The sequence below is a fragment of the Achroia grisella genome, unplaced genomic scaffold (genome assembly GCF_030625045.1).
Source record: "Achroia grisella isolate CSIRO2021 unplaced genomic scaffold, CSIRO_AGI_Agris_v1 utg1063, whole genome shotgun sequence".
Taxonomy (NCBI): Eukaryota; Metazoa; Arthropoda; class Insecta; order Lepidoptera; family Pyralidae; genus Achroia; species Achroia grisella.
Window position 1 is genome coordinate 385,431 of NW_026712567.1, and position 24,131 is coordinate 409,561.

Sequence of the window (24,131 nt, forward strand, 5' to 3'; positions counted from 1 at the left end):
CACGTCTGTCGACCAAAAGAGGCCGCACACCGGGTTTCGCAGCCTTTTATAGACGCGCCGCACGACGGTGGCGCCACCACAGGAAGTTACACCTAACACGGCCTCTCCTGACGGAGCATCGTCCCCGATGCTTTCTGGTCACGGCGCGTCGTCTGGTCCGACTGCTAATCTTATGCGCTCTGTCCAGGCTGAAAGTATTCTCAGGGCTATTGCTCGGAGACGAGTCAACAGTGACTCTTCACAACCTGTGAACCATAAGTTAGTGGTAAGCATTTTATTTTTGGAAGTAGGATCACGTTGCCTCACAAGGACTAATTTAAATCTGATCTAAGCTTGTATACATAGAAGCCACACAAAGCTTTATACGAGAGGTAACCTATAACACACTTTACACTACACAGAGCCTTACACGAGATGTATCTTATAACACACTCGATGCTGCACAAAGCCTTACACGAGGTGTATCTTATAACACACTCGATGCTGCACAAAGCCTTACACGAGGTGTATCTTATAACACACTCGATGCTGCACAAAGCCTTACACGAGATGTATCTTATAACACACTCGATGCTGCACAAAGCCTTACACGAGGTGTATCTTATAACACACTCGATGCTGCACAAAGCCTTACACGAGGTGTATCTTATAACACACTCGATGCTGCACAAAGCCTTATACGAGGTGTATCCTTTAGCACCCTCGATGCTGCACAAAGCCTTATGCGTGGTGCTACCTAATACACACTCGACGCTGCACAAAGCCTTACACGAGGTGTATCCTATAACACGCTCGATGCTGCACAAAGCCTTATATGAGGTGCTTACCTATTACACACTCGACGCTGCACAAAGCCTTACACGAGGTGTATCCTATAACACACTCGATGCTGCACAAAGCCTTACACGAGGTGTTACCTAAATACCTTACGATAAAATTTATCTCAAAAATACAAATTACATTAGAAAAACTCAAATTCCTTTTTGACTCTACTCTATTTTGACTCTGTATAGATTAGAACAATAGAGAAAGCATTTGAGTGTACGAGAATATATTTGTATTCGTTACATTTTATGTACTGCATCATAAGGTATTGAAAGTATAGTGGACCTGGACATTGGGTGGAGAGGAACGTGATATAAAGTATAAGGTAACATGTTTACACATTAAACAAACAATTCCGTGCTCTATAGTATTTCTTTACAAGATGGACCCTACTTTGAAACCGTCAACTAATTTGAACTCGACAACGTTTCCATGTCAATATGGTCCACACGTGCATAGTCTTTAGAAATATAACAATAATCGCGACTTTTTCCTATAGAGATATGTTAATAATTATTTTCTTTAAGATTTATTTTCTTTATATATCGCAAACTATTCAACTGCCCTTGTACAAGTAGTTTCATCATCAACAGCATATGCTACTACGATTCGTGAGGTTATTAAAAGGATTTCGATGCGTGAGATATGAACTAACCTTTACGATATTCAAACGTCAAATCACGATCCTATAGGCACATTCACCAGCGCACCACCCCAGGCAAGAGATCCTCGCGTAATTTTCAGGGCGCTGCAGTTAGTTACTACCCTAAAATGTTTTCCGATGAGATGACGATGTTGCAACGCCTTGACAACAGCAAGTATCTCGAGCTCAGGAGTAGTACCTTGGATCTGCACATATTGTAAAGCTACTGCGTATATGCGTCCGTCCTTTCCTATTTGAATTAGTACCGTAACCTAGTGCACTTGCATCCGTATGGACTTCAGTCCGTAAATAGTCAAAGATAAGCAACGCGGATTGACTAGCCAACATAGAGATGATCTCATCTCTCTAGTTTCTATTCTTTTCCCCGTTAAAATTTCAAGAGGCGATTTGGGTGTATCACGGGATATACCGAATAAGATGGCTGACCAGTATCACTAAATAATATCAACTAAATATTGCACAAACCATGTCAGCTCTCCTTAAATGTTATTGTTTGCATTTGATCAGTTCATTTTTATTATACATCGTCTCAACCGACAACATCGTATTCCGCAACAAGCAGCTTCGACAGTTTTTGGTATCCAAAACTACTACGGCATTTATTTTCTCTGTCCGTCATACACATGAACGAGGACTGCTTGTAGAGACTTTCCTACTCTAACACCGCTTTAATCTTATTTACTTAATCAACCAATTGATTGCGTATTTAATATTTAGATTTTAATGATTTAGTACTAATTCGCAGTTTGTATTCACACATTTGAACTTAAAATGTACAGTTACCACAAGTGTTCAAAAAAGCAACAGACTTAGTCTTCCTCGCTCGTTCCTTATACGATAAGATAGTTCACGCGGAAGATTCAAAAATAAGTATTACTTGATGAATGAATGAAGTGCTCAAATTGAAATTTGTTTGAACGAAGAATCCATCATTTCTTTTTGGATACGTTCGGCCTGACCTGACTCTTACAAATAGTTCCAGTCTCCTAGGATACACAACCTCAGGAGCGAGGTAATTACACTTAGCGGAAATTAATTGTAAACCTGGATTTTCACACGCATGCTTAATTTATAACCGTAAAATAATTTATATGGTCGATTCGGTAATTAACCGTCGTACCTACATAACGCTACTTCGTTAACAAGTAGTCGAATGTGTATCTCTATACGGTATTGACCATAGCTGTGACTGAGCCACTAAAAAGTATTCAGAATGTTTATTCATTAAGACTACAAATTTTCTTTTTCATCACCACGGAACGGTGTATTTATCAATTGAAGTCGCGCTATCGATTCACTACGCGCTATATTATTTTCAAAAGAGCGGTTTCTAAAAATACGCTAAAAATCGTTATTTCGTATACGCAATGTCTTTTCAATATTAAAAATATCATTACCAATGAGTACCGAAGTCTTTAAGATAATCACAAGGTACTAAGAAGTTACTTCTTGTGAGATGTTATGAATTTTGCAGATTAAGTAAGAAAGTAATCAAACCGCATATCCGTTTCGTCTAAACAGCATAATATGTGCACCTTACAACACGAAAACCATCATTTGATTTAAAAGAAGTTGTTGAACTACTATCGTACTAAACATTTGTGGGTATAATCAGACCGCATATCCGTTTCGTCTAAACAGCATAATATGTGCATCTTACAACACGAAGACGATCATTTGATTTAAAAGAAGTTGTTGAACCACTATCGTACTAAACATTTGTGGGTATAATCAGACCGCATATCCGTTTCGTCTAAACAGCATAATATGTGCATCTTACAACACGAAGACGATCATTTGATTTAAAAGAAGTTGTTGAACCACTATCGTACTAAACATTTGTGGGTATAATCAGACCGCATATCCGTTTCGTCTAAACAGCATAATATGTGCATCTTACAACACGAAGACGATCATTTGATTTAAAAGAAGTTGTTGAACCACTATCGTACTAAACATTTGTGGGTATAATCAGACCGCATATCCGTTTCGTCTAAACAGCATAATATGTGCATCTTACAACACGAAGACGATCATTTGATTTAAAAGAAGTTGTTGAACCACTATCGTACTAAACATCTGTGGGTACCCGCATATTACGGCGCGATAATTTCGTAAATGTGCATTATCACTAGTAAGTCACGGCGAAAACTTGCGTTAGCCTAATTCAGATTATTTCTTTGTAAAGTAAGCGTATTCAGTATGACCTATATTCTTACAAAACGCATATGCGATTTTGTCCGTAGGTTATTTTTCAAAAGAACTAAATTTACTTCTATACTACCCGACTATATTGCAACTATAGCACCGTATTTGAGAATCTACTTCTATACTACGTAGTTTGCTATCATATATGACCAAGTATGATCATCACTAACTCACTCACGTTACTACGCACTTGCTTCGCCTTTTAACAACAAAACTGACACCGTCTGTCGGTTCACTGAATGACCACGATCTACTTCATCGCAACTACTCGTCAATGTTGCGCATACTTAAAAGTATGAAATATAAAAATGGAAAGATCTCACCAGATTCATGACATTAAACGTCGATAAGACGTTTCGTAATGTCTGTTGAGGTAGCAACCGATCGCGCCACCGCACCAGGTGCGCTCGTTGGCGCCGCGTTGGCGGGTCTGGCTGGCGCGCCGACTGTCTGCGCGGGCGGCGACAGCGTGGCGGGGCCGGTGCCGGCGCAGGCACGTCGTCAGCATCTACGTCGGCAGCTATATGCGAACCCCTGTTTCGCTGAGCTACCCGCACGTTGTTCCAGCGACACCAATTGTTGAGACTTGCGTCCATTAACGCTCCTAGTTCACCTATATTTGATAGGTGGAGAACGGAGACGCGTGCTCTCGTAACGATGGGCGTTTTCTACTCGACATGTAATCAATCCTTAGTCAAAAATGTTATTCGCGACCAAAAATGGCCTCGAATCCCACTTCTGATGTTAGGAGTATCCTCTAAATTTAATTAAATAAAAGAAACTGATAACAAATCGTATAATTAATTTTAACAAAATCAGTAAAAGAACTTATAAAGCAAACACGGTATGATACGGAGATTCGTTCGAGAGCACGTCTGTCGACCAAAAGAGGCCGCACACCGGGTTTCGCAGCCTTTTATAGACGCGCCGCACGACGGTGGCGCCACCACAGGAAGTTACACCTAACAATACTATAATTGGATTATACAACACTATTTCTTTCGTTTCAATGGCAACTAAATGAAATTATATAATTAAAGGAAAGATTAAAATATGCGTAATTTATAAATATATATCAGACTTGTTCATAAAAAAAGAAGATAGTATAAGTCTACTATAACACTGATCCAAATTATAATTTCAGTGTATAAATACAATAAAGCGGCCCTTTAATCAACCCAAGAAAGTAACGGCGAAATACAGACAATATTATTTTATTGATATATTCGTACACTTTTCAGACATTTATTTCTTTTTAGTTTTATTGTTACATCACTAGTACATACTTACGCATGTTCAATATCAATAGACACCAGAAAATAAAAGTACATAGCTTCAAATTGTCATTTGAAGGGGCGCGTCCGTGAATTCTTATACTGGCTCTGTTCAAAAGCGAAGATTGAAAATACACGGTCCAGAATATTTATTACGTATTTATCAGACTTCTACTCTCTACGTGAATAAAAATATCAGAATAATAAAAATTATTTTACGAATATTTTAATATTTCCCGTTACCGCAAGTTCAGAATGATTAAATATGGTAAATTAATAAAAACTATAAATTAACACAAAACTAATATTTATTTGTACCTGTACAAGGTGGACACGGCAATGTTATCATTCAACTCGGATTTTTTTGGACCACTTCATTCAACGTTATTTCACGACATTATGTTTAAAGATAATTTCTGACATAAACGTTCTTCTTATGTTTATTATGTGTCTGATACTACTCAGTGACACTTTTTTTAAGTTTATTCAAGTATCCTTAATTGAGACATATCGTCTCTCAACTTTATTTTGTGCTGTATCAGTCTCTCAACTTTGTTCGTTTTGTACTTGCTGTATCTATAACTTCATCCATGTAAAAAAGGTATAGTTATTGACCAGTAGATTAAAGAATCTCTTTCTTCATTCTAAACAATACGTATCCGATGAATTTCAAGGCAACGTCAAATAAAAAAAACTTTTATTATAAACTAGGAGTTTGTAAATATTTAGGTAAAGTTTCGTAAGGATAGAGCATTTAGGACAGAATATACAATAACATTTCACGAGTAACCGAAGTATTAACATATATTATTAACTCACAATTCACGTTCATCAATAATTTATAAACAGTAGAGATTTAAGCAGCTTTACTTGTCTTTATGTAAATAAGCTTGCATCGTTCAAACGCGTGAAACTTCTCCGTATATTTGCACTACACCGGCCTCCCTTAAGGCGGGGTGTGGGTAATGGATCCAAGATCGATCTTCCATAATATCCATTTAAGTCTAAGACATATCCAATCGAACCTCTGTATACATTCAAATACGTTGGCGGAATAAAATCCTCGAAACAGTACGCCGCAATATATCCAACTTCTATAGAATTTGTAGAAATTGCAATCGTAGTTTAACCCTGCGACCTTTACTTTTTGTTATTTCGTATTTTATTTTATTTCGCAAATTTGTCTTTAACTTGTACTGTAAATAAGTTCGGTTGAGTTTATTTTAGTTTAAAGAAAACTTAGATTTGATTTTGATATAAAAACAAAAAAAAATATTTCAGTGTGATTATATAACAATACTTGTACAGAGTGGCGTCTCTCGTGGTGTATAAATAGCTAGTTTTCTACCAAGACTGAAGAACTACAAGAACATTTTGTGCCTCAATTGAAATTTTTGGGTGACTGAGGTAATGAGAGTTATAAAAAAATAAGCTATATTAGTTGAATTGAAAACCTTGTATAAAGTATAAGAAGTTAGTTATGTGTAATACACAAATATTTCGATATCTGAATTCCTAGGTATATTAGTAAAATTACCGTCACCAATATTCGGGCAATTGATTCAAAGCTTAGTTGATAACTATTAGTTTAATTGCAAAGAGACCAAAGTGCTTGAGATGTCGTCCTCAATTACTAGTAGTAAACATAGTTAGAGTGACTGTTCAAAGACCAATAAGGGTGGGAGGAGTTACTGTTTATTTCCTTATTACTATTACTTTAAGCACATATAACATGTAAACTTATGATCTAATTACTTTATATATACACATATATTAATGTACATAATATTATTTTTTGAACTAAAGTGCCCTTTGTAAAATAAAATATTTTTCTAAATAACCTTTGTAGCGAAATTATTTGCTCCTGAGGTTATTTAAAAAAAATCGGCGCAGTATCCAAGTTTTAAAATAGTCGCTATTGCCGTGAATAATAATTATTTATTATCGTCTTTATTTTTTTTTATAGTATGTGTGATCAAAGACTTCAGTTAACCCCGATAACTCTAATTAATTATGCCTCATTTTATAACACACCACATACTTTTAATTTTGTGCAAATTTCTTTATTTATGATGTTGTATTTATTTGATACATATTTTCTATTTTATAAAAATACTTGGTTGTATTTTGTAGTAATTGCTCTGTTACAATATTATTATTTCTAGTACTTTGATAACGTACCTAACTCCTAATGAAACGTAAACAACTATAGAATTGCTCACTGCAAATTCGACAGATTTTTTTGAAGCCTCTGGAAAAATGCCAATATAATTGGTAATACATGAAGGAAAATGAGACACAAAAAGCGAAACAAAAACAAATGCTATGAGTTGATACTCTCCGCACCAGTAAGATTTCAGAGTAACGACATTTGCTCTATAGAGTCTCAGATCTTTTTCCTCATGTTAACGTCATTACAGTTAATTCGGGTTTGATTCTAATCAGGAAAAATAATAATGACAGTAAAGATTATCCTACATTACATTATTATTACAAAATATCTGTCAAAATCTCATTACTAGGAGTGGAGGATATTTAATAGATTTGTAGCAATTAATATAATTTATATTATATATATTAGTTTATAACACTTAATTAAATTACATGTTAATTGTTAAGTACTAGTCTAAATATAGATTTTTCATTAATCTTTATTATCTTATCAAATAATGAAAAAATAATAATAAAAATTAATCATAAATATAAATTTATGAACATATAAACGTTGTCTAAAACAAAAAAAACACTGTACCAGAATTATTTACAATTAGTAAAATAAGTAAATCCAACTTCTACAAAGTAAACATTTTATTTAAGCAAATACAAAATACATTTTGTATATCATTAAAAATATTTATTTCTATGTTACTTTTTTGGATGCAGAGATATTTTTATCCAACCTTAACAAAATGGCATTTCTGGTACAATGTTATACCGGAGACCATTTATTAAGTAAAGAATCATTGCGACAATTAGAAATTAATATTTTAGCAATCACTCCGGGGCTTAATATTGATTCATTCAGTGGTATATTTTTAATAGATGTTTGTCAATAGCCAGCGAACCTTATCTCTAGACAATAAAGTTCTAAATACAATATACATTATGTCGCGAAGTAGCAAAGTTTCAGTTCTGTAAGAAATCCGTATGGAAATTGCAAAACAATTTGTTCTATTTATCTTTGAACCGCCGAGATTCAAACTCTGAACAATCTAGCAAATTGGAAACATTGAATATTCGTATTGAGGGCAGAGGATTAAACTCACTCTAATTAATTAGTTTTGTATCCGACGCTTAAATCGGCAAATTACAATTGCTTGTTATTTTATTAAAATATTATTTTTAAACGTTAGTATTTATTACCTAATTGCCCATTATAATAAATTACTTAGATTACTTTGTATTTGATATATACAGTTAAAAGGAGAAAGTTCTTATTTGTAATTAGGTGAACATTTTTATGCTGGGATGTTATATTTATTGGTACATTTTTTTAGTAATTGATTGGTAATCAAATTTTTGAGTAGCAAATTGCACTTGTTAATAAGTTGTTAGCTACCTAAAAGGAAAATATGATATAATATAATATTATCACGAATTTAATCTTAATATTGCGTTTCTAAATTGAAGAGTATACACATTACACACATCAATATTATATACAGTATCGTACATGAAATTCAAATCATATTGGTATCAAATCTAAACACAGTATTGTGATATGCCTCTACCAGATGAAGGAGGCAGTACGGTTGGGTTCCAAATTCAAATACGAACTAACTGAAATCTGATTATTGCGTTTATTGGTGGAAAATTAATTTCTGTTTGTAAACGAGTAAACACCAGTTTTGTTTGACATTAAAATTTGTTAATATTTGTACGTGTGATCAAAGCCTTCAGTTAACCCTTTGATCGGTTTAATTAATTATGCCTAATTTAATAACACAGGTGCTAAGAAACAATAATTTTAATTTTAATTTTAATTTTGTTGTCACGTTTAAGTTCAGGTAAAACATGTAATGGTTTCACAATGTCGTAGTTACTTACATTGATTTTTAATAAAATAAGTGTTATTACACTTCGGTATTGAAATATGATCGTTGAAACCACAGATAACATAATATTACATAGGTGAAACGGATGTAACAGTTTATACCACATGTTAGTATCTTAAAACTTCCATGCCAATCAAACCGTACTTTAATGGTATAATTTTAGATCTAATAGTTTTGCCAAATATTTCTTAATACGAAATCAGTTTCGTGCGTGATAATCGTTAATCTATACTAATAATAAATCTGTAGAGAGGTCAATTCTGTACATGAAATATATTTCCAAAATAACTATCAGGGGGTGATTAGTGATCGACACTGATGTCAAAAATGCAATCAGTAAAATTTTTGTCTGCCTGTCTGTCTGTATGTTCGTTATAGAAACATAAAACTATTCGACGGATTTTAACTTAAAAAACTTCGTATAATTATTCTTCATACTTCTGGGCTGGTTATAGTACTTTTCATCACGCTACGATCAATAGGAGCAGAGCAGTGAAGGGAAATGTTAGGAAAACACATCAAAACCACTGAACCTTGAGGAAAGATATAGACTACTTATTTTACGAAAAACGGCGGAAAGCAGACGAAGACGCGGGCAACAGCTAGTTTTAAATAAAGTTTTATTGTGAAAATAAGTTTAGTATTACAAATTTAAGAAACAGAAACTCAAAACTTTGTACAGTAGTATATATGTTTCCAATCAGGCGTTAATCATATTTAATTAAATTTCCTACGTATGTTTTGTTTGTATGTAACCTAAATTAATAGATGAGATAATTCTCAACAAATTATAGAGATTACTGACATTTCCAGGGGATGTTGACTTAAAAAGGTATATATACTATTTGATGTATTTTTTAGCCACACTGCAGTGATCGTAGGAAAAGGGAAATTAAGGAACTCACCCAAATTGCACAAATTATAATATTGATGATCTGCGTCGGCGACTTGAAGCACTTGAAGTTTTCAATTACAATACACCACACTCGCGACACAAATACAGTTTGTTATAATATTTAAGGAGCTCCTTGATTAATTAAAATTGATGCATGCGGTGGTTGTTTCACTTGTTAGATGGCGGCGAATAATGAATTGTCCATATTGTGCCGGGAAAAGGGGGGCGGGAAAAAGCAGTGTGGCGGCTTACCAACCTATTATTATTATTTTTTTTTTTTTTTTTTATGGATTTAGAAGACGCGCGAACATTCTCCCGGCCTTGAGAATACGTAGTATTTTCAATAAGAGTTAGAGAAATAACGGAATGAAATTAAATGATACTATACTAATATTTATATGTTGTTTATTAACTATGGAATTTTTGTTAAGTTGGGTTATTGAGACGGTAAAGAACAAAGTTTTACAACGGGGCGTTTGTACGAACCACTACATGTTTTTACTAGCGCGACACGTACTTTGCCGTCTGATCCAGGATATGTTTCAGTAATAACGCCCAAGGGCCAACGTAACGGAGGTACATCATCTTGATGCACTAATACTACAGTACCGGGTTTTACATCCTCATTATTAACAAGCCACTTCTGTCGCACTTGTAAATTATTAAGATATTCTAAACGCCACCTTTTCCAATAGCTTCTAACCATGTGATCAAGTAGCTGTTTACGTTGTCTAATACTTCGAGTATCTTCGGATACGCGTTCAATTGGCAAGTACGAAAGAGGAGATGCCATAATGAAATGTGCAGGAGTTAGTGGTTCTGGAAATGGCTCCTCAGTGAGTACACAAAGAGGCCTTGAATTTAAAATTGTCTCAATTTGCGTTAATACTGTTAATAGTTCTTCGTACGTGAGTAATTGAGAACCGATAGTACGAAATAGATGATTCTTTATATTTTTGATATTTGATTCCCACGCACCTCCAAAGTGAGGTGCGCTGGGAGGGATCATATGCCATTCGATACGATGGCTAAGTACTAAAGTTTGAAGTTGAGCCTTTGCTCCAACAAAATTTGTTCCATTATCGGAATAAAGATATGAAACAGGTCCGCGTCGAGATATGAAGCGTTTAAAAGCAGAAATAAAGATATCGGACGATAGGTCTGTGGCTAACTCAATGTGTACAGCCTTTGTTACTAGACAAATGAATAAACAAATGTATGCCTTTTGAGATCTTTGGCCGCGACGCCTACATAGAGTTATACTTATAGGTCCAGCGTAATCCACACCGGTATGCACAAAAGCTTTCGTTTCACGCACGCGGTACGAAGGTAAATCTGCCATTTTTGGCGCCTTACTAGATGGAGAAGCTTTAAAGCATTTGTTACAAGAGTGAACTCTTTGTTTAATTACACTTCTAGCTGATAAAATCCAATATTTTTGGCGTAACAATGAAGTTAATAATGACGCACCAGTGTGACAGTGCACGTGGTGATAATAATCTATAATCAAATGAGTAATATGATCGTGTTTAGGTAACAATGCAGGATGCTGAGCTTCAAAGGGTAAGTTACTATTAGATAATCTTCCTCCTACTCTTATAAGTCCATTATCATCAATAAATGGATCCAGTTTACGAAATTGAGAAGAAGGTAAATTGTTTTTCTTTAATCATAAAAAAGCGATTGAAAATATAACTTTTGCACTTCACGAATAAGATACATTTCTGATACATTAATATGGGAAGACATGACGCGGGGGCTACTTGGTATTAATTTTACAAATTTAAGAATATACGAAATAATACGTAATATTTTATTCCAGGAGGAGAACTTCAGCGCCATTTGGTATATTATAGAAGCGGGAGTAGACGTCGTACAGGTAAGTGTTTTATTTTTTATTTCAGGTAACTGTTCACATGCTACAGATTTGAATGGTGATACTGGCCATTCGGCGACGGGTCGCTGTAACCAAGCGGGGCCATGCCACCATAATGAGTGACATATCAACTGATCAGGTAATAAACCTCTAGACAGGCAATCACTAGGATTCTCTGTCGTATTTACGTAATAGAAATGACAAGGGTCTAGATTTTCTTGACATTTAGCAATGCGGTTACTTACAAAAATGTTCCATCTGTGTGGTGATGAATTAATCCACGAAAGTGCTATTTTTGAATCGGAAAATGCATACGTATTATTAATATTAATGCGTGTACGATACGTTTCTGACACTAATTTTACCAATTTTGACATTAATACAGCGGCACATAATTCCAGCCTAGCAAGAGTTACAATTTTGATGGGCGCGACTTTAGATTTAGCGCATACTAAAGCAACGTGCACAATGCCTGCAGCATCTGTGACGTGTAGGTATACTACGCAACCGTACGCCTTCATACTGGCGTCCGCGAAAGCGACTATATTAGTACTACAACCATTTTCTACCTTTACATGTCTAGGAATTTTTAAAGAAGAGAGATGAGGTAATTGCTGTTTAAAATTAAGAAAATGGTTTTGTATGTCTATTGGTGGTGAGTCATCCCATCCAATCCGTTGGACCCACAGGTCCTTTATTAAAAGTTTAGCAAAAAGGATAACGGGCGCAGCGAATCCCAGAACGTCCCATAAGCGAGCAATAGCGGAAAGGATAGTACGTTTAGTACATTTGTTGTCCAAGGGACATGTTGAAAAAGTAAATTCGTCTTCTAAGGGAAGCCATTTTAACCCGAGTATTTTTAAATTATCATCATTTACAAAATTAATAGCGGCGCGTTTACATTCAGGTACCGTAGATAGTAGTTCTACAGAGTTACTAGCCCATTTAGTAAGATGGAAACCCCCTTTTTTAAATAAGTCAATGAGTTCACGTGACAACGCCACCCCCTCCTCGAGCGTCGGAACGGAGGTAGCTAAATCATCAGTATACAGTTCATGAGTAGCTATATCTGCTGCTCGCGGATGCACTCCCTTCTCGTCCTCTGCCAACTGTCTGACAGTACGCATGGCTAGGAACGGGCTGCATCTGAGACCGAATGCGACTCGATTAAATTGAAACTCGCGAATGGGTTCTGTAGAATTAAAACGGTACAATATTTTTTGATATTTTCTATGTTCTTGTTTTACCTCAATTCTTAAATACATTTGTTTAATGTCTGCTGTTAGTGCAATGGGAAATAAGCGAAAATTTAATAAGAGAATGAATATATCTGCCTGTAAATTGGGTCCCGTATGTAATACGTCATTTAAGGATATATTATTATGACATTTAGCGCTTGCGTCGAGAACTACGCGTACTTTCGTGGTAGTTTTATCGTTCCTAATGACGGGGTGATGTGGTATGTAATACCCTTTACCGTATTCGTTACTGGTGGGTGGAACCTCAGACAGGTAATCGTTACGGAGATAATCTTGTATGATTTCATTATAACTGACACGAAGACTTGGATCTTTTAATTTACGTTCCAGTGAGAATAATCGGCGAGTAGCTACAGAACGGGAATCACCCAATATAGCTGGATCCCTAGAAAATGGGAGCGCGGTACAATATTTACCTGAGGAATCACGTGACACTGTGTCACAGTATATCTGTTCACACTCTTTTTCTTCCGGACTCATGAATTTATTTGAAGGAATTTCTTCAAGTTCCCAGAATTTGCATAATGTTTTATCTAAGTAATCATTTTCGTTATCATGTTCGGAATATACAAGAAATGTTGAAGAAGCGGGTTTCGTATTGGAGTCAACGACTGAAGGTGTGTCTCCCATTAAAATGTATCCAAATACGGTTTCCAGAGCGGCTGGCGCGGGAGGTGCAATAATTTTACCACCTAATAGTAAATATGGGAATAATTGAGCCCCAATTACAAGCTCAATCTGTCCAGGCGTATGCCAGAGTGGATCAGCAAGCGGTATATTTAATAAATTATCAATAATCGTCATATCTACTAAACCGGAAGGCATGTTATCCGTTATGACATCGACGACAAGCGCATCAATAGTATATGTATATAAATTATCTCTCGAAGAAATACAGAGCGGAACCCAACCGCGAACGGTTTGCGAAGCGGACCCTATACCTTTAATAGTAGAATGCGTGTTAAGTGCAATTGGTTTTAAATTAAGCCGTTTACAACAAGCAGTTGTCACTATATGATTTTGTGACGCGTTATCAATAAGGCATCTAATATTCGATCTTTGTTTATAGTAATTTAAGACAGTTACTTGCGCCGTGCTAAGCAATATTGTATTGTTGTTATTAATAACATGCGCGCGAGCACACAATGATACCTGACTCGCTGGGGTCAGCTGTGCTGCGACTTGAGCGGTTTGTGCCCTCGCCCCCTCCCCCGCCGCCGGCGGTGGCGGCGGCGTCGGGCAATTGCATGAGGTTAGAGCAGGCACGTCAACAGAATTGACGGTTGACGCGGTGACTAATGCGTGCGAGCAGGACGGCGGCGCGGAGGATTTTCGATTATTATTAAATTTATTGTTTACAATATTATTATTATGTAATAATGTGTGATGTTGTTTATTACACATTTTACAATGCTGCGATGAATTACAACGCGATACAGTATGTGACATGCTCAAGCAATTTATACATGCACGTTTATTTTTAATAAAATCGAAACGTTGTTCGGTTGGAAGCGATTTGAAAAAGGAACATTGATATAATTGCAAGTGATCACCACTATTGCACATTGAACAACATTCATTATTGTCGTGGGATAGCAAAGCTTTCGAGTTGTGGACTGTATTATTACGCGGGCTAGCTACGATAGGAAAAACCGTAAGACGGGTGCTAGTACGATCTAATATTTTTACTTGACTTTTAATAAAATCTACAAACTCCGAATAAGTAGGAATATCTTTATCTCTAATTGACATTTCGAATGCGTGTGCTGTTACAGAATCTATTTTTCTTAAGGCAATCGTTAATAATATGAAATCTTTAAGATCACCAATTTTTAATTGTTCTAAGGCTGACACTGCGGCGTTGAAGGATTCGATAAAAGAATTAAGCGAAACAGAATTATTAATAGCGGGTTTAATATTCAATAAAATGGACATATAATGAGAGCCTAATGCTCGTTGGTCTTGGTACTTATCAACTAAACTTTGCCAAATGCTGGCGTAGTTTTCTCCGGCTGGTACTATCCCAGTCGTTAGTCTTAAAGCGGGGCCTGACAATTTACCTATCAGATAATGTATCTTTTGGGAATCAGATAAACTTTTATTATCGTGGATATTAGCTTTAAAACATTCATAGAAGCTTGGCCAGGAATCCAATCGGCCATCAAATGATTTAAGATCAATAGGTGGAAGGGGTATAGTAGACCTGACATTCTGGGTTTGCATACGAGAACTCTGCGACTGCGATTGCATTAACTGAGAACGAACTCTCTGAATGCGTGTGTAAATATCTTCAAACGCATTAAGTTGGGAATAGTTGGGTACATACGAAGAATCATCATCAATTTTGTATTGATTTATCATATCTAAATTAGCAATAAATTCATCACGAATTACTGACAATGTCTCCGTATCCGCCATGAACGCCTCCGTAGAACGCAGTTCGGGACTAGAAATATTAATCTTTTTTGCGCAATCATGCAGCCTATTTATACGTTGAAAAGTGCAATTAATTTTAGCAACTAAAACAGTGACCTTAGAACTCATTTTTAAAGATGGCGAATAGCTTTATTTAATTATAAATTAATTGAAGGGCAGTTATAAGTACTCAATAACTAAATTACCTGTAAATAATAGGTACACAGGTGCGGCTTGTTACTATGCGATATAGAACATCGATATCTATTCGTATTACACAAATAACACGTTATTTAAGTTAAATAAGTATCGTTTTTTTTAAAAAATAATGCGAATGTAGACATGAAATAGGTTTGTAAATAATTAAATTATATTTACGCGGTTGTACGAAGTTTGTGTATTTTAAGCGGTTTGATATTACGATGTTTCGTATTAAGCGATTATACGAATAGCAGTAGAAATATATTATTATAGCGGTAGCGAATAGAAAAAAATTGAATATCACGATCACGTGCAATTAGCGATAGGTTTCAAAATGGCGAATGCCGTGCGCTAGCGACGACAATTGTTTTGAACGCGTTTGTAGGTTTTTAATGCTAATACAATGCGATGAAGGAATATATATATAGAAAAACGCGTTCTGGATCAGTTTTACAGGAATCCGGTTCGATTGGTACCATAAAATGATGTATTTTTTAGCCACACTGCAGTGATCGTAGGAAAAGGGAAATTAAGGAACTCACCCAAATTGCACAAATTATAATATTGATGATCTGCGTCGGCGACTTGAAGCACTTGAAGTTTTCAATTACAATACACCACACTCGCGACACAAATACAGTTTGTTATAATATTTAAGGAACTCCTTGATTAATTAAAATTGATGCATGCGGTGGTTGTTTCACTTGTTAGATGGCGGCGAATAATGAATTGTCCATATTGTGCCGGGGAAAGGGGGGCGGGAAAAAGCAGTGTGGCGGCTTACCAACCTATTATTATTATTTTTTTTTTTTTTTTATGGATTTAGAAGACGCGCGAACACTATTAGTAATTAGTAATAGAGATAAAGAAAAAGTCATCATTACAAATGCCATATCAAGCCTTTAATATAGACCGAATTAGTGTCGATTATGAACGAAATTGAATATAAATTATATTTAAAATAGCTGTGCGACTTTTGGTAATGTTATTCAGTCTCATGAAGTCCGTATAATTAGGTATTTTAGATTTTTATACGTAGGTACCTACTTATTATTTAAGTAACTTGATTATTATATTTATTAGTAAATAAGTAAACACTAATTATTAATAAATTAATTTTTGTTATTGTTTGTTACTCTTTACGCAAAAACTACTAAACGAATTTTCATGGAAGTTTACAGGAATATAGCTTATGCATCAGAATAACGCATAGACTATATTTTTTATTTAAATTTAAGGCGAGTGAAACCACAGACCCTGTTAGTGTACTACATGACTATGACTACTTTTTACAAAGCCTGTCTCAGTAATAATATATAGTTATATGTTGCATTATAATATAATGTAATATAATGTAATGTAACATATAACTATACTAGTTACTATAGTGAAAGCCCGTAACATACCGCAAAAAGTGAAAAAAGCGTGTGAGTTTTCCTAAGACATAAGTTTGTTAACACTGCATGTAACAAAGCGAAACAACATGAAAACGGTGTGAAAAACAAATAACATTTCTTTTAGTGTCGTGTTTTATGTACAGGTTATTTTTAAAAAGTTTCTAATGAATAAACGAATTGAGCTTTTAAGTATGGTAGACGTTGTAAAAACACTTACTCTCAACTATTTCAGCCATGCAGCGTGCTTTGTAAGTGTTGCCAGGTCCGATTTGTTTTAAATCGGTACATGAGGTCAAAAAATCGGGGTTTAGAGTTGCAGATTGGGACAGTATCTTAGATAGTAGACAGTATCTTACATAACAAGTCTTTAGTCTTATCTAGTCTTAATCAGACATTTAGCGTCCCGAAGTGTAAATAGGGACGCGTCCCCATACTCCTGAAAATCGGGACACCTGGCAACACTATTTGTAAACTACGTTTCAGTTGAAGAATGAAACAAGGCAGTGAAATTACAGAACATGGTGGCATGGTAACTTAGTTCTTCAAAATGGTAATGTAAGAGTTGTATCTATAACTTGTGTCACATATTATCCGTAGTACTTCATAGATACTATCTGTTATCACACATCAACTGTTAGGTAATCACTAAATTTATAAGCGTTGATTTAAATTAAATATTATTACGAACATATAGAAAACAAACATATTAAATAATGACTATAAATTTGTCTTAAAAGATTAATTGTGTCATGCAGGAATTTAATCAAGAAGAACAATAAAGACCAGAAGGCCCATAAACTTAGGAGCTATGTAACTCCAAGCTATACCTTCATATATTATCCTACAAAACCTATAAAGCAGTATTATGGATAAAACATCGTTCGTATCAAATAATGATTGTCGTGAGGCGGGAAGCGTATCTCAACCCCCTACTGGAGTACCGTTAGACAAAACAATTCAATTCACACAACTCCGGGTGTGTTTATGTATGTTACTGCCATATGTTTTCATTATTAGAAGATGCTTGATGGAATATAACAACTTTAGTTATCATGTTTGTATATTTTTTAAATAAGTATTATTATTCAAAAGTACTTATATACAAGTTTATTTGCATAAATAATTTTCAATGCTATTTGTTATTATAATTGTAACAGTTTATGTACCACAAATAGAATATTATTTAAAAGCAAGGTAGTAACGTGTTATTGACATAATAATATATTTATGTTTATCTTACTGTGTAAGGACAAATACTACGTGAAAACCTTTGGTTGATCTTTCTTGCTCAACAATACGTACCAGGAGTATCCAGGAGATAACTTCACTTTTAGACTCAGGTCCGATCTCACTATTATTAATGTTATCTTTCTATTTTATTCTGATTGTAAATAAAGTTAATGTATTTATTTTGAAAATTGCTTGGCGACTGAATTATACTGCTATATTCTTATTACTGTAAATTCCTCGAGGACTACTCTTTTCTGAGACAGGCAAAATAACTCAGTATAATTCTATGAATAGATTATTCGATTTAAATAAAATAAATACAGGCTTCAAATATAATGTAAACTTAAATTGATTTCTATGGTAATCAAAACCACACATGAAAGTAGACAAAGTCTCAAACTTATAATAGTCTCTTTAACGTAATATGAAATCAATGTAATTTAGGAAAATAACCATTCACGAGACGTCTGGAAAACATGTAAATATATTTGAATAAATTTAAATAAATATTAGAAATAAACATATTTTCCAATATATGACCCGTAAGTAACGACTAATAGATGATATGGCCTGAAATTTATTTTGCTTGTGAGTTTCGGGGCAACCGCCTTGTACGTACAAGCTATTAACTGTCTTTTATTGGAGAGAAGCCAAATGCAATTGTCGAGTCATGACCTTTCCAAATACTTCGAGGGAGTTTGGGACGGAATGGCCGTTGACACGTTACGAGTTTTTGTATTGTATCTCACATACTAATTACAACTACCATGTGTACACGTTTGGCGAAAATGTTAAGAGCCCGAACATGAGTTCTAATTTGACCTTTACTGAATTCATGTGTAAAGTTCTGTATGTTATATTACATTGTTAAGATAGACTGTTAAGGTTTAGTGCTAATTCTTAACTGACATCAAAAAGGAGGAACTTTTCAAGTCGAGCATATATTAATCATATGTCAATAATAATTGATACTAATAATATAATTTATTGTGAAGTTTTGTCCACAACAAAATGTTAGGAGTTATATTTATTTTGTGTATAATTATGTTGTATTTATTGAAATAATAATTATGATGACGCGATATCTGTAATTCCATTAATATCACACAGGTGTTGGTTGCCAATTAAGGTGGGCCGTCTATTTGTTTATTACTCCAGCTATTATACACAGAAGTATGAAAACACAAGAAGTCAAAATAAATTTAATTATTTTTAGACCGTTGTATACCTAACTGCTTCATTCTATACGTAAAAACACTTCTTCGTATTTAATTTTATTTTGTTTGCTTATTTGGTAGTACGAGTAGTCGTTGAAAGGGGAAGATATAAAAAAACAATGCTTTATATTCTGAGCCATTTTCTTGATTAGACGAGTTTAGAGGTTCATTCGAAGGAAAACTGATAGAGGAAACGTTTTTTTGAGCCTGCCAATTCGAGCAGCTGTTACTTTTTATTCCATTTCCATTACATTCGTTGTCCAATTGTACTTTACAATTTGTATTAATATTTGTATCTTTTAAAAACACGAAGATTCTTTGAACATAATTAATTTCTATTTTGAAGTGGAATGTGAAACAAGACACAATAATCATTTAAAGTATTACAGAATTTAATTTAAACAAATTTAATTATTTTATATACAAATTATTTTGGACAAACATTGAGAGTTTGTCTGCTTTTTTTAGATAATACTTAGCCTATTCGTCTTCGTGATACATTCGTCATACATCTATATTCGGGTCAAATTTTATTAAGATCTACTGAGTCGTAAAAGGTAACAAACATACAGATCAACATAGATAACTTATAATATTATTATTGAGATAAGGATTATAGGATTTCCAATATTTTATATGGAAGGAAAAATTTACTGATGTAAAGACAGTTTTTATATATTTAATTAAAATTTCTTTACAAAATAAATTATTATCAATCACTTTATGCATGCCACAAGGTGATTTTTTTTTCTTAGGTTATGTCATACTGAGGGATATGCATGTGAATTCGATTCCCATTTATTGATTTATTGTCATGCATTTTTTATCAGTCAACGTTTGAGATATTAAGAAATACTTACATACCTTAGCGTTAAATATGCATATTTTTTCATTTATTTTATATGTAAGAGTTAAATTAATAATAATAATACCGTGTGTATAAAATTTTAATTAAAATATAAATGTAACAAAAGAAATTGGGCTCGTCCGGGATTTGAACCCGGGACCTCTCGCACCCTAAGCGAAAATCATACCCCTAGACCAACGAGCCACTATATATTACTTTAAAATAATGATATTTATATTACTTACACGTATCTTAGAGGTAATAAATTAATATTAGTAGAACAAGATATAGGCTTATTTGTTACAGACAAAGTATTATCTCTTCACCTGTAATATAGATAATCCCATATAGATAAAATATATTTGTTGGCTATAGACAAATACTGGCATCACATTAAATACTTATACTGCTCCTAGTACCAGCAGTGTTAAATCTTGATCTGACAGGATTCGAACCCATCACTTTTGATTCAATTAGATTCCCACTTCAATTCAAGTTTCTTTTTATACACATTTTTTGTTGCCGATGTGGTGGTCTATTGTTCTAAATATTGGTTTGTATTTTACTAAGTAATGGAAATTCAGAATGTTTCGGTTCAATATGTATATTAGAACCGTATACAGATATGTGTGTGTTATACAGCGCAATGTAGTCCTAAACCAAAACAGCTATGGAAATTATCCAATTTATGGATTCATTTCACTTATGAATACAAATGTATAAATTAGGCTCGAAACCACTGTCAAGTGTATGACATAATATATTGTAGAAAATAAGAATTTACTCTATACTGAACTATTTTCTACTTTATATTTAATTTAACTAAGGCCTTATGACTCTTATAATCTACTAGTCCATTTAACAAAACAATAAACTGACCTTCTGTGTTATTTTATAGATAATTCATACCACCGTATACCCTTGCAGTAAAGCGTCTCGTTTACCGCACCCGTAACTGGCTTGGTGAAATAAAGCGTAAAATCTTAGTACAATATTAACCCAAAAGACTGAACTGGGACGTACATATCGTATAGGTAGAGCACCGACGTTGAATGGTAGTAATATCTACCCAACCAATTGTTGTCAAAAGTATAATACTGCTGCCACCGGAATTCTTAAAGAAGAGTTCATCAAACTAACTATTTATTTATAATTTATTACAGATATAGATACAATAATGTATTTATGCATACTAAATAAAGTTACTGTTCTGCGAATAATTACAATCTAATAAAGTGTTCAAAACATATCTTATTAAAAGTTTCTTGATGCTGAAGTTACACGAAAAGTAAAATTCTATTTCTACTTGCTTGCCTGTTAAAATTCACAGATATCATTGCGCATGATAGCGCAACTCTACGTATTCAAAATATAATATATGACAGAAAAGTTAGTATAGTTAACGATGGTGTAGGTATGTTTTCTTACACTAATATTAGGGTAGATACCTATCTAAATATTTTGTTGGTATAACCTCGCCCCAAGCACCTCGTTTAACGGGCACACTATAACTAGGTTGGCGGAATAAGCGTAAAATCTTAGTAGGATATTGACCCAAAAGACTGAACTTGAGGAATGGCCGAATGATGGAAGAAGCGCCGAAATACGAATTAGTCAGTTTTGTGTTACCAAGTCTTCCTAGACTTGATGGATAATTTGTTGTCCGTATCAACAAATTATTGATAAATTTATACACTAATTTGTCGCTAACACTGCGTAAATTGAGTGTCAAACAATCCTTAAATTTTACTATGCTATGTATTTATTTATTAACCATATACTTATAGACGTGTCTTTTAAAAATAATGTATATTATGGATATGATAATTTAATATATTGCCTAATTAAAATATAATTTTCAATTAAAGTATTAACAGTTCGAATACATAATTTATTTAAATAGTGAATTCTATGAGAGGCAAATTCAAGTTATATACAGCCATCTGTTACCGTTCGTTAGTTATATATAGCAAAGATTAATTGAAAGTAAGGACTGGCCGGCCAACAGTAATACGTGTGGTCGCTTCCTTCATAACCTAACATTTCGAGACTCCAGATGTAGGATTAAATAGGATAATAAAACACCCGACGGTCAGACGACATCCTGGAATAATATGGTGATCCTTATTGGAAAAGGTCCAAATGGTAATAAAGTTGTCTATCGTTAGATAGAAGTCAGTATCAAACATGTATGCGGAGAAATGAAACTAGTTACTTCAATGCAGCTTGATTTTATGATTATTCTGCTTAGCTCTATGTTTTATGATTACCTCCATGTTGGAGAGAATATCACTGCTCCTTTTAGTATTGTAAAAAACTTTTTTTAGAAACAGAACAAACTTCATCCACCGAAAAAGAAGGGATACTTGATACAAAAGCCTCAACCAAGTCTGTTAGCTAACTGTGGTATCAGGTTACTATTACTATAATTAACTAAGTGGATCTCTCCTCATAAGTTAGCTACTATTTATGAGAAAAAGTTATGGTATAATATGGATATTTGGATTTTAAGATATTTTTGTCTATTAAAATTCCTTAATTATTAGTAATATTTTATATTATAGAAAAGTTCATCTATTATTCCTCTATAAAATCTGTGAAATCCTCGTATGATATTCAAAATTTTACTTATTGAAAATTTTTAACACTTTTTGTACTTACAATAAGTTATAAATAAGTTTATAATACCCATAGACTCAGGTGCAAGCTTAAACAAGCGCTGTGATACGATAGTTACCGCGTACAAAATAGCTCAGTAAATAAATAAACCTGTTGTTGAACTAGTTTAACTAGGCTGCAAGTTATTACGGTTTTAAAAATGTAATTGGAAGAAAAAATTATATTGATATCATATTATAGTAGGTGATTTTCTGTACAAAATTATTACGTGTTACAACATGTATGAGATACATGGTATTTTATTTACCACAAACTTTTACATTTATTTATATATATCATACTAAGCGAGCTTTACATTACTTATGTACGAGTATTACGTACGTATTACATACGAGTATATTAGAAGAAAAACAATTTGAAGTTAACATACGATCTAAATAATGTATTGCTATCCTACGAAATGCCAGAAAACAGGTAAATATGTATAGGTATAGAAATCAACTAACTATCATTTAAAAATGAAAATAAAAAATGTTTAATTCTTTCAAAAGACCGTTAGATCGTTGAGTACACACAATATAAAAGAAACATGATGCTGCTTGGGCAGCTCTGTTAATCTCCGTGGAACATCAAATCAGTGTGTGTGTGCTTATATATTACAGATGGCCGTTGAGGCTGTAAAGTCCTCGAGTGGCGACCACGGACCGGAAGACGCAGCGTGGGAAGGCCTCCAGCAAGGTGGATCGACGATCTGGTCAAGATCGCTGGAAGGCGTTGTATGCGAGCAGCGCAGGACCGATCGTCGTGGAGCTCTTTGGGGGAGGCCTATGTCCAGCAGTGGACGTCTTCCGGGCTACGATGATGATGATGATGATGATGTGCTTATACGTAACAATTGGGCGTTCGTGTGGATATTAATGATAATAACTTTTACATTTCCCCCCTCTTATTACGTTTAATATGTGTTACTTGAAGTCTTGCTTATTTTCATATTAATTTATAATTATTTTGCCATCTGCGTGTAATTTAGTGATAAATAAGTTTAAGCGAAGGAATCATTTGTGGAACAATCTAGTGACTTAAATTTAATAAAAATTTTAAACACCTTAAATATGCAAAGATTTAAGCAAGCTGTATTTCAAGTATATA

General features: G+C 34.1%; 1 protein-coding gene and 1 non-coding gene across 2 annotated transcripts in view; both read right to left on the reverse strand.

Moving 5' to 3' along the window:
• LOC131840854 (dopamine D2-like receptor) overlaps nucleotides 1-24,131 on the reverse strand; it is a 180,370-nt gene that overhangs the window by 110,035 nt on the left and 46,204 nt on the right. The window lies entirely within an intron of this gene.
• Nucleotides 20,496-20,567, reverse strand: Trnap-agg (transfer RNA proline (anticodon AGG)). The gene has a single exon. It is a non-coding gene; the product is annotated as a tRNA-Pro (tRNA).